This window comes from Pteropus medius, unplaced genomic scaffold (assembly GCF_902729225.1).
Source record: "Pteropus medius unplaced genomic scaffold, Ma_sr-lr_union100, whole genome shotgun sequence".
In the NCBI taxonomy this organism is placed as follows: domain Eukaryota; kingdom Metazoa; phylum Chordata; class Mammalia; order Chiroptera; family Pteropodidae; genus Pteropus; species Pteropus medius.
Genome location: NW_024349801.1, coordinates 19,770,925 through 19,788,419, shown reverse-complemented (window position 1 = coordinate 19,788,419; position 17,495 = coordinate 19,770,925).

Here is a 17,495-nt window from a genome sequence, read left to right as displayed (position 1 = left end):
GTTGCTCGTTGCTGCTGGTAGAGGGAGGCGGATGTAATTTGCAGTTCAAGCATTTGCAAACTCTTGAGATCAGTCCTGAAGAGGAGCCAAGGATTCCTCCTGAGAACCTCCGCAGGACTTGTGTGGAGGGAAGAGAGTAATTTATATTTATTTTGATTTGAAGCTGCCCTGAGGAATGAAAAGTGTCTCCCTCTGAGCCTGTCAGGGGAAGAAAAGCCCAGAGTGGAGGCGAGAGGCTGGAGGGAGAATCTAGATACGTGCACAGAGGCAAGGTTGAGTTTTGAAGAAGTTTGAAAATTAGGTTAATCTGTGGCATCCTCATTCAGCTCTTCATCTGACCAAAGCACTCTCACATGTTTCCCTCATTTTGTAGTGACCTTTTCTTTCCCCTAAACTTCTCAAAACAAGCATTTCTTCATTCCTTCAAGTGCAGCTCATAGGTAGATGGTAGGAGAAAAATTAATTAATTAAAATAATTAACAATAAAATGCAAACTTTAGCCCTCTTTAGCCCTCTTGGATGCATTTGCATTTTAAAAGAAAACATTGATTTACAGGTATAATAAGTATCTCAGTGGTTTACATTTCAGGCAGAATTCTGAAGCTATTTGCCTGGGAATCGGGGGTGGAATTGTTCCCAGCATTGAGCAGACAATACAGCCTTCTGTGAAAACATGGAATGAGTAAGGGCTAGGCACAGATTCAGTAGAGGTCAAGAAGGATGAAGACAAAGAAATGACCACTGATTGGCAGAGGATGAGGTCATTGGTAACTTAAAGGAATAGGGGAGCAATAGTAGCAAGGATTATGAAGATAACATAGGTGGTATGGATCCAATTCTGCCAGTAGTTTGGGAGCACTTATTAGCTAGGGATAAGCCATGGGTTGGATACAACAAAGCCCCAAGAAAAAAAAAGCATTTACTTGAAAGAATGGGGCGCTGCTTGGGAAGAGTAGTAGAATAAGATATTTTACAGTAGACCTTTGAACAACGCATGGCTTAGGATTTTGCAGTACAAAATCCACATGTAACTTTTGACTCTACAGTTGGTCTTTAGCATCCAAGGAATCAAACAACCGTGGATCCAAAAGAGTCTTTTCTATTCGCGGTTGGTAATGTGAAAATATTGTTTTTGATCCATGGCTGATTGAATCCATGAATGCAAAATCCACAGATATGATGGGTTGACTGCATTTATTGAAAAAATCTGCTGTATTTTATTGAAAAAAGTGGGCCCACACAGTTCAAACCCATGTTTTTCACAGGTCAACTGTAATTCTCTGAACTGGTAAGTATACTTGGATTTTTCTAAGCAAACCTCTAGTTTTGAACAAAGGAAATGTCAACTTTTTCCTTTCTAATTGCAGGACTCATGTACATGCACCACCTTGATGGTGAGGTCTGCCCTGGGTCAGTCTCCTTAGCCATACAAATATGTGTTTTCTTCCTCCCCTTGGCAATCCAAGGACACTCAACTTATACTTCATACCCTTTACACTTCTCTCCTTGCCTCTGCTCTGTTCTCTCCAGTACCCCTCACCCCCATTTCCCCAAGCCTGGACTGTTCTTGCCCCTTCTAGATCCTGCATACTATTAAACTGGCTCATGTTTCTAGATACTTCCTTCTCTGAGCAGGCTTCCCTGAGTATCAGGATCCCTGGTATAATATTATATTAATAATCATGATGGCAATGATCACAGCAATAATAATAATGCCTTACATTTGAACGGGGCTAAGAATTTTTCAAAGTACTGACACATATTTTATTTTCATGCATCACGGGATTATTCAAAAGATAGTAAGGGATTAATATTATTTCTACCTAAAAGCAAAACCAAAACCAACACAAAAAGTGAGGTCCAGAAAGGGTAAATGCTTCTCCCAAGATTACAAACCTCAGAATGCATTGTAGCTGCCATTTCAGTCATTCTAATTTAAGTTTTCTGATAAATGTTATCTTGCACTGTTTTCACATTACTTCCTTTTCTAGTCTTGGCTCTCTAATAAGATTATATTTTTCTTTGGAGCAGGAAAACTCTCTTATGCAGTTTGGCGTCAGCACCCAGAATTATACTGAGTATATAATTTTGGCATAGAAAATGCTGCACTGATGATGTGGAGGGTCACATGTTTCTATTCCTGCACATCGTGTGAATATAGACGTTTGAGTTGCTGGAAGGCACCACAGCCTGTGCATCCATTTGACCTTATTTTGGGTGTTGGAGATCCTGGGGTGCACAGAGAATGAGGAGTAGAGCTCTGGGATGGTGGCTGCCATCACTAATCTAAAAGGACTTCATTGTTGTGTAAAGATGGGAAAGAATAAAATATCTCGATTTAATGGGTCATCTTCATAGACCTAGAATAGGGCATGGCACTTCTGAGCCATATGATTTAAAATTTCTCGCCTCCCTCTCTGCCATAGATAGTGGCATCTGACCTGTACCAGGTTCAATGGAGAATAAGGAAAGCCCTGACTCGGTGATTGACACAGTAATAATGCAAGCGAAGAGAATGAGCTGGAAGGGTTAGCAATTGTACTGGTGGCTTTGGCCATCTGAGAAGGAAACTGGGGAGGCATGAGCTGGTTCTCTCTCTCCTGGGGCTTTGGAGAGGAAGGATAGGTAACCGCTCTGGCTTAGCAGTTGAGCCCTGAGGGAAAGGGAAGAGAGATCTCCAAACCAGATTCCTTCAGAGTGAAGCTACTGAAGATCATCATGGTGATAGCATAAAGACAATTTGGGGCTCAGTTCAGGGACAGGATGACCCCTGGTTAATACATCTATTGGCTTGTTATCATGTAGGTTTATGTCCTACAGTTCGGGTATGCAATCTCAAAATATGAATTCATAACATCATGAAGATTTGCTTTAACATCTGTAAATAGAGTGGAACATTGCAATTTCAATACTTGGAACAAATCTTAGCAACTATTGATCATTTACAAAAAATTAATTAAAAACAACATTCAAATTCAAATATATAAGCATGCCAGCAAGATTACTGAGGCAAAAAATATCAACGTGTTCTGGTTTCTGAAACATTCTTGTGGATCACTTTTAATAAACATGTAACACCTACTTCATCTCTAAATAATGACATTAAGTGTTCCAGGGAACTTGACCTTCTCCAGAGGGAAATTAATCAAACTATGACAAAATAATATCCTGGAACAAACATAAGAACAAGGGAAATAAGAAGAATATTTATTTTCATAAGAATTATTTTTTGTTCCAGAATTTTGACCCTGATTTATCAGACTGAGAAGTCCCAGAATTGGCTGTGAAATAAAAACGAAGAAGATGTTTTTTAAAATTCTGAGTCAGAAAATATTTATTTTATACAGATTAAAGTATAAATCTTACTAGAGAGCCAAGACTAGCAACAGGAAATAATTTGAAAACAGTGAAAGATAACATATAATCAGAGACCACACTTAAATCAAAGAGACCAAAATGGCAGATAAAATGCATACATGCTGATATACAGTCGAAGTTTAACTCATGATTAAAAGTAAAATTGCAAATACTCATGCAGTGCTAATTATATGCCAGGCGCTGTTCTAAGTAATTTAAATATATTAATTGATTTAATTCTCATAACAACCCAATGAGGTAGGCCTTATTATACTCATTTTATAGATGAGGAAACTGTAGCACAGATCAGTTTAGTAATTTGGCCAGTGTCAAACAACCAGTAAGAGTACTGGAGATGCGAACACAGACAGTCTAGCTCCGAGTCTGTGATCTTAACCACTTGGCATCTTATACTCTTTCTGCTACAGTAGTAATAATAACTTTTAAATTGTTATTTACTACGTCAATACTCAAAATAAAGTGTCAGGTAGTAAGTGAAATATGTGCATGCATGTCACTGGCCTTTGTTGTAAAAGCCACATCCAGAATATTCTATCTTACTATCTCCCAGACTATAATGGACAGACTCTATTGGCCACCTGCTTATTACCCAGCTCACTTATTTGAAGCCTCAAGTTGTTTGTAGCCCTATAGCTGATTCTGAGGAGTTCCTTGTACACAGATGGCTCTAATTTGTGCCACAGAGATATGACCTACCACCCCAGGCATGAACAGCTGCTCCAAAGGGCAGCTATCTAAAGGCTGGCCAGTGAATGGATTGACCTCACCTGAGAGCTGTGGTGACTGGACCCAGTCATACTCTCTCTCTCTGAGACTTATACTGTGAGGCCAAGAAGGGATGATGAATGAGTGTATTGGGGTTGGATTAGAGAGAGACACAGAGAAAGGAGCAAAGAGGAGTCACAAGGCAACAGAAATAATGATCAAGCAGAAGCCTCGAGGTAGACGGGAAAGGAGCAGGGTCAGTCCACTGTGGGGTCGGAGGGAAAACAGTACAAGAGCAGGAGCTGAGGAACTGAGTCACAAACTCAGCCACTGATAGAGACTACAGACTGGGTTACCAGAGCCACATGTGTCTTGAAGTGGTAGGAGTGACCTTTTCATGAAGCCAGCAATGCAGTTACAGAGATGGTGTCTGTCCCCTTTAAATTGGCATGGATCCTTATAATATGCTCCCACTCATGGAGGTATTTTGATTATATTTTTGCATTTTGCAACCTGAAAAAACGGATTAATCTAGGGACTTACAGTCCTGGCCTTCTCTTTCTCCTTGATCCCTCCCCTCCCATGTGCCATTACCAAACTCCTCAGACCCCCCCTTTCTACACCTCCCTCTTGACCAGAGGTCTTAATTATCCTACCCACATAACTGCAGTGACCTCCTAGCAAGGCCTGATGGAAAAATGCAGAAGCATAATTTTCTAATTTATTTAAAAATTGTTCTGATGAAGAATTTCAATGATGTTTGGACTCATTTGTTAAAAAAAAAAAAATCATAAATCAGCCCCTTCTGATTCGTATGCTAATACCACTGATTGAAATCAGAGAACATGGAAATTTCCTAGCTGAATTTCAACAAAAATGCTCGCATAATGGGTATGTGGAATTGAAAAAATAATTATTATCATGCTTCATAAGCACACTTCTTCCTTTGGGTCTACTTTATTTTGGTGAGGTATCTTTTATCAGCCATTGACAGCCACTGAAGCTCAATGTCAAAATATACCCATCTTTTCCTGTAAGTCAAAATTTCCAAAATAATGAACCGTAACCAAGGTTATGGCTCATACCTAAATTATTAATATTGTTTTTAGGAAGAACAAATATTAAAAATCTTATTTAACTAATAAGTCTCACTTAAAAATTTTTTTTCTGAGTACGTTTTATGATGTATATATTAGCAAAATAGTACAAATATTACATATAGGAGTATAATCTCAATACATGTTAACGGATGAGGTGTGTGATTCAAAAAGTTGGGCTAAATAAGAGTTCTTATCACAAGAAGAACTTTTTCTTTTCTTTTTATTGTATCTACGCGAGATGATGGATGTTAACCAAACCTATTGTGGTTATCATTTCGCAATGTATGTAAGTCAAACCATCATGCTGTATTCCTTATACACTGATGTATGTCAATTATTTCTCAATAAAACCAGAAAAATTTGGGGCCCCCTGGCCTCCAGGATAAAATGTTGTCTTCCAGGTTTTTCTCCAGTGTCCTCCCCTTGCCTTACCTTTCCTTCTGTTCTCCACCTCAGCTCCTCCACTCCAATCGAGCTCGCCATTTCTGGAAGCTGATGCTACTCCACGCTCCTCTCCAAGCTTCTCTTCGCTCTTCCATCATGTAACTCAGATGACATACCTTTGTCCTTTTCCCACCAATCCCAATGGTCAATTTTAGTCTTTTAAAAAAACTTATGGTTCCTAACTTTAAGTCCCTCGCCCACAATAATGATGCAGACTCTAATTTAAAATGTTAGTATCCAATACTTTAATTATGTTGTTTTGATTTTGTTGGACTACAAATTAGACACTAACATTAAACTTTTGTGCTAATGGTATTTGATAAGGCATACCTACATGTCTGCCAATTTATTGACTCGTTATTGCTTACAGCACACTAGGCCCTCCCCTTCCACAATCATTTTGCAGTTTTCCTGCAGTACACATATGAGTAGTAGACTTTGCTAGTGGAGTTTTGTATCCCCCCAACATTTACCATTTCCAAACTCAGCTGGCCAATCTCCAACTCTCAGCACTTGCAACTCAGCCTGAGGGCTCCGATGGCTGTACAGCTTCCCTGTTCCTGACAGCTGCAGGCAAGATGTGTCAGAGGAGGAATGTCTCCTGGGAGCAGCCTCAACCAGCGCTGAAGGGAATTGGTGGACACCCAGTTCTCTTCCCCTTCGGGCAGGAAAACTCTTGAGACATTTTCCACACTGGGCCCAGGATTCCTCAATGGGATGAAGCTCCAGTCACCCATGGTAGTGGATTGCTGGATAATGCACCTTTTCTGGCATCCTTTCTTTTTCCCTCTCATTTCCCCATAGACCCACAAATGTTTCCTAAAATTACTTCTCAAATAAACTACAGTTCCTCCTTGAACTACTCAGGTTTGAACTGCAGGGGTCCAAGCACATGCAGATTTCTTTCAGTAAATACAGTTGGCCCTCTCTATCTGCAGATTTGACAAACAGCAGATTGAAAACAGTACTTTCACATTCCCAGCCGCAGTTTCCCAGCCACGATACCCAGCCACAGACTCCCAACCTGGACTGAATATACAGTTTTTGATTTGCAGATACGAAGGGCCAAATGTAGAGTCAGAAGCGCCTCTAACCTATGCTTTGTTCAAGAGTCGGTCAGGGTATACTTTTGACCTTTGATCCTTTAGAAATTCCTTAATGCGGGTTTATTGGTGGCCAATTCAGTGTTGTTTATCTGAAAACATCTTCGTTTCATTCTTATTCTTGGAAAATAGTTTTACTGGATACCCAGTCTACTTGTTTGATTTTAATCTATAGGACCCCTTGTTACCCCTCCAAAGTCTGTGTGTCGGACACTTCGAAAGGCCAAAACTCAGAAGGCCAGAGTTCGGAGTAAGGGAAGTTTTACTGATGAAGGTGTCAACCAAGAAGGTGGGAGCCCAGGTGGTACTTTAAATCTACCTTAAGAAAGTACAGAGTTCGGGCTTCTTTTTTTGTCGAGGAAAAGGGAAATGGGAGGGGCTGTTTTTGTAAAACTCAAGCCTCAAGCAGAATTCTTCTAATGATTAGCATGTCTATATGCAAGACTAAGCAGAAGCTATTAGCCTGAAGGCCATGAGAACAAAGCAGTCTTAAACAAGATGGAGTCCCAGAGAGACTGAACATTTCAGCTTTTACACCCTCAGGGCCTAAACTGGGATTGCTTTCTTTCAGAGAAAAATTTCATTTAATTTGCATACAGAGGGCACTACCTACTGGAAACTTTTGGCCCCTTCCAGGCTCCTTGGCTTAATCTGGAGTCTAAGGTTCTACTCTCTGACTCTGCCGCTGACCCAACGCTTAAATTCTGTTATAGGCTAAATTGTGCCCACCTCTCACCCCTAATCCTTATGTTGAAGTCCCAATTCCCGGTACCTCAAAATGCAACTTATTAGATGGTAAGGTCTTTAAAGAGGTGATAAAGTTAAAATGGGGCTGTTAGGGTGGGGCCCTAATCCAATATGACTGGAGTTCTTATAAAAGAAAGACACACCAGAGAGGCCTGAGAACAGGGCGAAGAGGCAATAAGAAGGTAACAATCTTCAGACTGAGGAGAGAGGCCTCAGAGGAACCCAACCCCTTTGGCACTTTGATCTTGGATTTCTGATATCCAGAACTGTGAGAGAATAAAGTTCTGTGCTATGCCGCCTTAGTCTGTGGTATTTTGTTATGGCAGCTCCAGCAAACTAATATAGGCTCTATAGTGCCATTCTTTAGGATTTGCCCTCAGGGTAACTGAAGCTTTCCTCCTGTGTCCTTATTATTCACCACTTGGGTTTCACTTCACATTTTAATCTCTGCCTCTGAGAAACTGACTGATGTAAAGGAAAGCACGTTTCATTGCGAATTTACTTGTTTTGCTGGCGTACCTGTTCATAGTATCTAGTCTGCTATTCTGCCAAAGTGCCTCAAATTCTATTGCTGTCTTAAGTACCCATTTCACTCTTCTTTCTTCTATGATATCTTCCTAAGTAATCTCCTCATGGTAACCTTCCCTCTCCTTAAACACTTTGCACTTATGTTTATTGCCATTTAGGCAACATCAGAATTAGTATTGAAAACAGAGGCCAAATCTTACACCTTCTCTCTCACACCGCTCATAAAGCAACACAGTAGACATGTATTTCATGTTTATGAAGTGAGTGAATACAAAATGAAAAACAAAGGACCAAAAACCTGTTAGCTGTCAATACTACATTGAACAGACTGCACGAACCATAGAATTGATTGTGGATATTAAGTGGTCCAAATATGTTTTAACAACACAAAGATCACACCTGAGCCTTTGAGGAGTTAATGAAAAGACTTTCCATTATTGGCCAGTAACACCCCCGAAGGAAATGACAACTGAAATGAATCAGAGCAGTAATCCTAGTTTATTTTGCAAGTCTTGCTCTTCCTGAGAAACAACAAAAATAATGAAACTAAATTTATCTTGCACTGCCTCACACCAGAAAGGAAAATACAGTCACCTGTTGTGACTCATGCAGTCTATTTGGCAATGATTTCCAGAGTCCTTTTCCAGTTAAGAAGCAAGACAGAAGAACCAAGATTGTTTAGTTAAGTCTGTGTGACAATAGATATTAGACCATAGCTACATGAAGTCACTTACAATATGGGGATTTAATCTGTAAATGAATTCTGATTTTGAAAATTACCAAGATTTCAGGTTTCTTCCATCATTTCATGTTGCTGAAGAAATAAAAAAGAATTAAGTGAAAAATTAAAATGTAATAGTTATAGAGCCACATGGTCAGAATTATTTTATTATGTTAGAGTTTGATTTTTAAAAACTAACAGATAAGACCCAGTCTGGAAGAAGAAGTATAAGTAATTGGGAAGGAAGAATGGAGGTATGAGATGGAGAGATGCCACAGCTGAGGGGAGTTGGGTACCAAGGCTACCTTTTTGAGGTGACTCAGAAATCTGGAAGCAGCCCTCCTCCTTTTCAGCCCTGAGGGGATCCTTGAGAGATTCCAAACAGGCTTTTGGAATCTGGAACAAGACAGACAGCTATGAACTATATATTACCCCATCCTGCCTTGCAACTGGGAGCATTCTATGTCAGTGATACAAGAGGAGCCAGTTTACCATGATCCGAAAGACTGCTAAGAGCAAGCTTATGCTTAGACCAGTGTGGACCCAAAAGACCTGAACTGAACTTGATTTATGTTCTTCAGTGGGCTCTATTTTCTGAAAGGCCATAGCTTAAAGGATCACGGAGCCTCATAATCAGAATTTTGATGGTCTCTATAGACTTATCTTGCTATTGTTTCTTTTTTGAGGCAAACTCAATACCTGCTTAAGTTTACCTTCCTATCTCTTAATAGAAAAGACAATTCTCCTCAAATGGGCCCAGACTTGTTACTTTCTAGAGTAGCACTTAGATCGCTGGTACCTTGAAGGATATATATTTACTTAAATGACATGTCCGCATCCCTTTTTTGTTAACAAATCTGTAAATCAGTGTTCCTTTATGTTCTCCGTTGGTGAGCAAAAAATTCCATGATCCCCTGATCTCCTAAGACTCTCTGTGTAGCACACATACTTTGATTTTTGTCCTCGTCTCTGAGACAACATGGTCAATTTCCTGTTGACTTGATTTGTCTCATGCACGTGCCATGTGATCTTATGACTAATGCATGCCACCTTCTGAAGAGGACCTAAATAACCTACTTGTAATTCTAGTTCTTTTGTAATAGACCCACATCTGGTTTCTCTTCCTGGTCTAGTCGAGGTAAGCGTTATGGAGGTCATTTTTCTATCCCCTTTTCCATGGGGGCAGGGGTAGGGTTAGCAGCCCAGCCTGGCACTGTTCTTCTGTGTCAGAAACAAAAGAAAGATGATATTCAAAGGGTTTCTGGGGAAGCGTCATAAATAGTTTTCACTTATTACAGCTTTTATAGTCCAATTCTCCAAGGCGCATAAAACCAGCACACTGAGGTAGGGCAAATGAGTCCAAGCGTTAGATCTCAGCTTTCTCGGCTCATAGTACACCCCAGAGAATACCTGAACCTCTGTGTAAGCCAGCACAAAGGTTAAAAATACCTCTCTCTGCCCTGGCTGGGGGAGAGCAGTGCTCCACAACAGAGAGAGGCGTTAAGGCCACAGACACACCTGCTTGACCAGAGCTCCTATTGCTGGAGAGCCACCCAAGCACCAGTGTAGCCCACCACACACTCCCCCAGAAACACCACAGGGACTGTCTGGAGCTGTCATAGTAATTTCTGGAGAGCTGGGAAAGGCTCCCTCCTGGGTAAAACATCTTCCCTCTTCCCTACCCTGATAACCAGCCACCTGAAGTTCTATTGCTGACAGATACCTTTAGCTGAAGACATGTAAAAATGCAAATCTTCCCGAGAAGGGTAACATCATAGATCAATGTATTAAATTAAGAAAAAAAAAACACACACAACTTGTGTGTTGAAAAAGTCATACTCGCACATGGTAAAAAAAAATTCTTACAGTAAAATTAGTCTTCCTTTTACCCCATACCCTCGATGCCCCCAGCCCTGCTGCCAGCAGTTATACTCATCAGACTCTTAAACACCCTTCCAGAGATGCCCCGCACACATTCAGGCATATGTAAGATGGGTGTCCCTTTATATCCTCCTCCCTTGTGTTTTACCCATATGGGAGCACACAGTTGTGCCTCTTTGCTTTCCTACTCCCAACCTTTTTATTTATTTGTTTCCTTGCTCTTTTTTTTCTTCACAGACTGATTTACACTGAGGGTAACTTAGCAATTGGAGATGGATCTCAACCTTCCCCGCCCCTGCCCAGCATTCCACGATCACTATAACAGAGGGCAGAACTGACTTGTCTAAGGATGGTTCAGACGCTTCACATTTCCTTGAACAAAAGAAACGGCTGAAATCACTTAAGTGGTTTATTCGAGTAAGACCCAAGCTCATAGAACAAATGATTTATTCCACAGAACATGGTAAAATATTTAGAATTTGAGGGTAAATTAAGTTGTGAAATGTGAAGCTCTTATAAACTTTGAGAACAAGGTATAATTTCAAATGTCCAAACTTCTACCTGGATTTGTTGTTGCTACTCTTGACTTATCACTGATTGGGGCAGGGCTGAGGTAGGGACCAGACAGAGCAGGTGGGAAGTAAACAAGTTGGACTGGGACCAGAACCAGTGGGGTCAGGGTAGGGCTATGAGTCAAAAAATGAAAACCAATCTATTTCACAAGAGAAAACAGGGGTATTTCCCATAAAAGGTTTAAATATTCTGATTTCTTTATGTCAATTTCTTCCAAGCTCTATCAGACCACATGTTTGTGTCTTATGAGATTCTAAAGGTAGAATTATAAGGAGACTCTCACTCATATAATGAATAAGTAGGTAGGCTTTGTGTTTCGTGAGATTAAGATAAATGTGGTCTAATTGAACAGTACCAGTTGATACATGTGTGATACTTTATGTAATGTATGTCATTGTCATTTATGTCATTCAGCTTTTCTGTAGGATACTTTATCCTTTTTACAAAATATATTTAGAATTCCAGAACTTTAAAAACATTTGACCTGAATCTAACTTTTAGATCTAACTTCCCGGTTACAGGATATTCAAGGGATAGAGAAACAAGCTAGACCATATCTGGAAGTATCCATCAGACATACCCAGGAGGCAAACATTCTACAGGTCAACTGATCTCATGTCTCCAAGGAGTCCATAGCATCAAAAAAGAGACAATTGTAGATTGAGAGAAGATAGGGCCTTAAAAAAAACCAGGTGCAATGTATGGTCCTTTTATTGGATTCCAGTTTAGACAAGCCAACTATAAAGGACATTTTTAAGGACAATTTGGGAAATTTGAATTTTAACTAGGAATTACATAATAAGAAATATAATTATAGAATTTAATTCGGTTAAATGTAAAATGTTATTTTGACTATTAAAAAAAGTTCTTATTTTAAAAAGACATACACTGAAGCTAAAAAACAAACAGCACTCCCCCAACTTTGAGTTCTTAAAATGAAGGTTACTAGATCAGGGTTGGGTAACAAGGCTGTGCTATATCTTTTCATTTTCATTCTGGTTAAAAGAAAACGTCATAATTGACAACTGGGAGTGTGATGTGTTTGGAGGAAATTACGGCAACTCAAAATGTTTGCTGCCATGCATGGCTGTCTTTCTTTAGTTGCCTTTTTGTGAATACTGAGTTCTTGTATTACGGTTTGCACTGTCAGCAGAGTGGGCCATGTGTTATATAAAGTCATGGATTCTTGCATCACAGTATTCAAGCCCTCTTACCCATATCCTGTCACATTCAGCTGCAGATGTGACAAGAAGCTCCGAAGCAGCACAAAAGGCCTATCCCTGGGGCTGCAACCTGTGCTCTGGGCCTCAGTATATTGTGTGTCAAAGGGAATGTGAGCACTTGGATTGGAGGCAGGGCAGATGATAGTCACACAGGACTTCAGTGTCCCCTCAAGCATACAGACTTTAGGATCATGTCTGTGCCTCTACGTTCTAAGGAGTCCTTTCTCAAGAGGACCCACTGAGAAGAACTGCCTGTGATCTGGGCCCTCTGGGTCCCTGGGCCAGCTGGTTTGGACCAGCAATGTCTGCCCTCAGTAGCCCCAACCTGGGCCTGGACCAGAAACTCAAGAACAGCTCCTGTTGGAACTGATTCTTTAAGCTCACATCCTGTCTGTCCCAATACCTGTCAAGCCTAAGGCTCAGGGATCCCTGCTGCTTCCAGTAGATTCTGAAGCCCTGTCTTTCCACATATACACCCTTCCAACCTTCGGCTCTACTGAATGGGCTGGGGCGGGGAGGCAGAGTGGGTGGATGTAGCTTTAGGATGCCAGGGAGTGAGCATTGCTGAGTATTTTAATACTGGTGGAGAGCTCTTTGAGCCGGCACCACAATGCCCATCTGTCTATTAGCAGAAGGCTATGGATTAGGAGTGGTAGAAAGGATATCTTTAAATAGATTTCTTTTTTTGCTTGTCTGGTTTCAGGCCTAGTGATTGAGGTCACTCTGGGAGACGTTTCAGTAGTAGTGGGAAGCTGTGATCAGAAGCTTTGGGTTTTACAGTTCACAACCATTACTCTCCCACTTCAACGAAGGAAAGAAAAGAGGTTAGTCGGGCGAGGTTGTGGAATGAGGAATAAAATTCTCAGTCTAGGAAAATCAGAATATAACACATTATTCAAGTACATATTTTATATGTCTTAACCATTGCGGGGAGGGTTCAGTTTAGCTAGTGCAGCTCAGCTTCATCAGGCAGTCAGTCCTTAGAGCCCACTGCCAGACATCGGCCCTGTCACCTCTGAGCCCACTCCTTCACAGATAAAAGGCAAGAGTTTAGAATGGGTTTAAGCTCTGTGGAAAGAGTTGAGGGAGGCCTGGACTCATCCAAAGTCTGGCTTTAAGTCCTAGCTCTGGCACTTGCTGGCTGTGGTATTTTAAACAAGTCTCTTAATGCGCCTCGAGTTCAGTGACGACCACAGAAAGCTGAGATGACCTCAGGTACCAGGCTTTGATGGGAGCAGTTCTGGGATTTGAGGAGCTGACAGAGAAAGGAGAAAGAGAATTGAGTGGAGTTCTTTCCAGGGCCAACAAGAAAAACCAACAAAAAATTTTGGTAATAGTCTTATTTAAAAATTATTAAACTTCCTATACTATTAATAATTTATCGTTTCTTTGTAATTAATCCTCTGGAAATCTTTAAAAATTTGCAAGTCATCTTTTGTTATTCTTTAACAATGTGGCATTAGCACCTCAGTGGGGGTGGTGCCTAGGGCTCCTTCCTGACGCCCCAGGGTGGGGATTAGGTGGGATGGATAATTTTGCTTCCAAGCCTTACATCACTGTTTACAACTTCTTTCCTCCATGTCTCATCACCTAAGTGCCCATAAAAATGACATCTTCCTGTAGTGATTGTACAGGAAGGAATAATGACTTTGTCACCTTCAGCTCCTGTGTCCGAGAAGTTTCTTTGTTTTACTTCCCTCTGGTCAATCCCAGCTCTCTGCATTCCTGTGTTTTTCTGATGCGAAACTGGTTAACTGCTGCCACCTTCTGGTTAAAGTGTATATAATTAAAGAGCCGTGACATGGAAAATGTTAAAAAAGCTTTCCAAGACAATGTGCTGTGTTATAAGTTATGAGATTGCTTCTTTTCACATCATTCTGTTAGCAACCTATAAAGCAAAGAAGGAGTCCACAACAATACTTTCAGAGAAAAATGAAGCCGGACGTAGTTATTTAAATCGGAGATTTAAACTTTTTATGTTGAAATAATTTTAGACTTACAGAAAAGTTGTGCAAATAGTACGGGGAGTTCTGTTTATCTTACATAACCATAGTGCATTTATTGAAACCAGGAAACTAACTTTGATACAATACAACACAAAGCTTCTCATTAGAGCTTCCTCTTACTCTATAGACTTCATTTGAAGTTTGACTATTTTACATTAATGTCCTTTTTCTAGTCCAGGACCCAATACAGGAGCTCACACTGTCGTGTCTCTTTAGTCTCTTCTAATAGCGACGGTTCCTCAATCTTTCTCGATCTTAACACTTTAGAAGAGTACCGGTCAATTATTTTGTATAATGTCTCTCAGTGTGTCTGATACTTTCTCATGATTAGAATGAAGAAATGTATTTGGGCAGTGCATCACAATAGGAAATATATAATATCATGTTGATATGTCTTACAGATAGTGATGCTTTGATCTCCTGGTTAAGCAGGTGGCTGTCAGGTTTCTCTGCTATTAATATTTTCCCCTTTGTCATTAGCAAATACCTTGTGGGTGGATCCTTTGAGATTTTACACATATTCAATTTCTCATCATACTTTCAGCTACTGATTTTTGCATTCATCAATAATTGTTGCCTGCAGCAATTATTATTGTGGTGTTTGCCTAGTGGTGATTACCTATTTCCATCTCTCCTACATTTTTAAACTGCAGTTCTGTAAGGAAGGGCTGTCCCTTCCCCCTACTTACTTATTCGTCCAGTTATATATTCATGTGAATATGAACTCATAGATATTTATCTTATTCTATGGTCTATAATACTCTCATTATTTATTTTGTAGTTCAAATTGTCCAAGTTTAGGCCTCTGGGAGCTTTCATAAGTTTGCTCTTGTGCCCTTCAACATGCCTTATCATTTTTTTAATAGCAGCATTAAAGATATAATTCACATACTATAAAATTCACTCTTTTAAAGTATATAATTCAGCGGTTTTTAGTATTGTCACAAGATCATGCAACCATCACCACTATCTAATTGTAGAACATTTTGATATTGCCAGAAAGAAACTCCATACCCATTAGCAGTCACTCCCCATTTCTTCTTTCCCTCAGCCCCCGATAATGACTAATTTACTTTCTTTTCCTATGGACTTGCCTATTCATATGAATGGAATCATACAATATGTGGCCTTTTGTTTCTTACTTCCTTCAATTAGCATAATTTTTTGAGGTTTAGTCATGTTGTAGCATGTATCAGCTCTTTTTATAGCTGAATAATAGTCCATTAAATGGACATACTACATTTGTTTACCCATTTACCCAGTTAATGAACTTTTGGCTTGTTTCCAGTTTTTGATGATTATGACTAATGTTGCTATGAACATCTATGAACAGGTTTTTGTGTGAGCATATTTTTTAGTTCTTCTGGTTATATACATATAAGTAGAATTGCTAGATTAAGTGGTAACTCTAACTTTACGAGAAAGTGCTAGATTGTTTTCTAAAGCAGCTGCAACTTTTTACAGTCCCACCAGCAATGTTGGAAGGTTCCAATATCTTTACATCCTTGACAACACTTGTTATTGTCTGTTTTATCTGTTTTGTTATAGCTATCCTAGGGAGTATGAAGTGACATGTTCTTGTGGTTTAGATTTGCATTTCTGTAATGACTAATGATGCTGAGTATCTTTTCATGTGTTCATCTGCCATTGACATATCTTGATTTACTTAGATTGTCATAAATTTCTTGCAATGATGTGTTGCAGTTTTCGGTACACAAGTCTTGCACTTCTTTTTGTTAAATGTATTCCTAAGTATTTTTTTATGCTAATGTAAATGAAATTTTTTTACCTTAATTTCGTTTCAAATTGTTTATTGCTAGTGCATAGAAATATAATTGGTTTTTGTATAATGATCTTGTGTACTGCAACCTTGCTGAATTTATTATTATTTTTTGTAGGTGACAAAATCATGTCATCTGCAAATAGAGATAATTTTACTTCTTCCTTTCCAATCTGGATGACTTTTTATTTTCTTTTCTTGCCTAATTGCCTTGGCTAGAACCTCTAGTACAATTTTGAATAGAAGTGGTGAAACCAAACTTGTTCCTGGTCTTAGGAGGAAAGCATTCAGTCTTCAGTCATCAAGTATGATGTTAGCTGTGAATTTTTCGTAGATATGTTTTATCAGGTTATGGAAATTCTCTTCTATTTCTAGTTTGTTGAGATTTTTTATCATAAAAAAGCACTGAATTTTGTCAAATGCTTTTTCTGCATCTATCAAGGTGATCATGTGGATGTTTTTCCTTATTGTATTAAAGTGATATGTTACATTAATTGATATTCAAGTATTAAACTAGCCTTGTATTTTTTTGGATGAGAGCGGATCATTTCAGGCAAGGACACTCTCCCTAAGGGGAGGGCAGTGGATTTTATCAGGCAGGTTACCTCGCTAGTGCTGACCAGGAAATTCCAGACTGATTGGTTTCAAATTCTACTCCTGGGAGGGGCTGAAACTGCAATTAGGTTAAGGATTAAGTTGTGGTTGGACCTAGCAAAAGTGATTCCATTTTGCGCCTGTTATTTTTATTTTAACGGCATGTAGCCTGTGAGATTATTCCTCACAAAATATCTGACCATCACTGTGTTTTCCTCTTGCTTAGATTTTATGTTTGCAGCCATTTATTTCACATGTCCCCACCTACAGTGAACTGACCTCAAGACAATTCCAGAGTTGAAATGTCTGTTGGTTTTCTCAGGAGCCTCAGATAACACACCATGATGTCCCCAATGTGTGAACTCAGAAAAGGACATGTGAAGCCCTCCTCTCTGATCGCATTTCATTGTGCCCAACCCAGGCCTTCAGGACCTTTCCATTTTATCCTGTGATGAAATAGACTTGGCATGACAAAAATAACCATGGAGAAGTTATAAAGGTTAGAAAAAAGTCTATGAGTTCTAAAAACTATTACATCTGCCTGGTGGTTTGCTGGCGGCCTTGCTGAGAGGGCATCTGGACATGGGCTCTGCACTTTCATCCTTGGAGTGGGGAATGGCAGAGTAAGGATCTTCAGGAAAGCAGTGGCAACACCGGCAAAATCATCAAAATCAACTTTTTCAGAACTCTGGAATTAACCAAAGACTTGCAA